We start from the raw sequence: 1405 nt of genomic DNA, 5'->3' as shown, positions 1-1405 counted from the left end.
AAATTAGTCTTTTTTATAATATTTTTTAAAAAAATTAATTTATTAATTAAATTATACTTTTTTGAGAAAATTTTATTAACCTTTAATTTTTATATTATAAATGTTTATTTTATATATATAATAATTATTAATATTTAGATTTTTATTTTTATTTATTTTATAAAACTAGTTTTGGTATTTTATTATTAAAAGTATTTTAATTTTTATATTAATTTAAATAAATTTAAAATATTTATAAAAAATTATTATTATTAAATAATATTTTTAAATTATTATTATTAAATAATATTTTTAAATTATTATTATTAAATAATATTTTTAAATTATTATTATTAAATAATATTTTTAAATTATTACTAATATATATATGTTATATTTAATAAATAATTAAATTATAAAATAAAAATAAATGTTAATAATATTATAAATTTATATATTATAAGATTATAATTTATTATATATATTAATTAATTATATTTAGTTAAATTTATAAATATTAAATTATTTATGAATTTGGATTTATTTGTAGTATTAAAATTTTATATTTTTGAAATTGAATTTTTTAATAGTTATTTTAATAGTTAATTTTATTATAAAGTAATTTATTTTTATTTTAATTTATATAATAAATATATTATTATTGAAATTAATAATAAAATTTAATTTTAGTTTTTTAATTATAATAGTGAAAATTTTAGTAATTATATTAGTATAATCAATAAATATAATTTTTAAATTTATATTATAAATATATTTTATATATTTTAAATTGTTTTTAATAAGATTTAATTAATTTTTATTTTAAAATATTGTTAATATTTTAATATTATTAAATTTCTACTTTATTAAAAATTTTATTTTAATAATTAAAGTTTTGTTAGTTATTAATTTTTTATTATTAATTTTTTTATAACAAAAAATATAAAATTTATAATTTCTATATTTTATAATATTTAAATTAATATTTTATTTTATTAAATAAATATAAATAATAATAATTATTAATATTTTAAAGATATTAATATTCTAATGTTGATTTAATATGTAATAAATATTTTTAATTGAAATTTAATTTTATAAATATAATAATATAATATAATTTTAATTATTATCCAAATAAGTATCTTGAGGTTAAGGTATAATTAAATTTAATAAAGTTATAATATGTTGAATGTGTTGGAATTATTAAAATTTTTATTTTTTGTGCCGGGGGGTTGCTATTTCGCGCCATAACTACTTATGGCGCGAAATATCGCACCCCCCCGGCACCAAAAATAAACAAATCCAACAAACTCAAACAGAACAACACAATTTTGTTCTTTTTCATACCATTTTGTTTAATAAATCAATTTTAAAGCTGGAAAATCACAAAATAAAACAAAAAAAATAAAAAAATATAAAAAAT

This window comes from Orbilia oligospora (genome assembly GCF_000225545.1).
Source record: "Orbilia oligospora ATCC 24927 unplaced genomic scaffold scaffold00140, whole genome shotgun sequence".
NCBI classification, from domain to species: Eukaryota; Fungi; Ascomycota; class Orbiliomycetes; order Orbiliales; family Orbiliaceae; genus Orbilia; species Orbilia oligospora.
The sequence above is the reverse complement of the archived record's forward strand: the minus strand, read 5'-3'. Positions refer to the sequence as shown.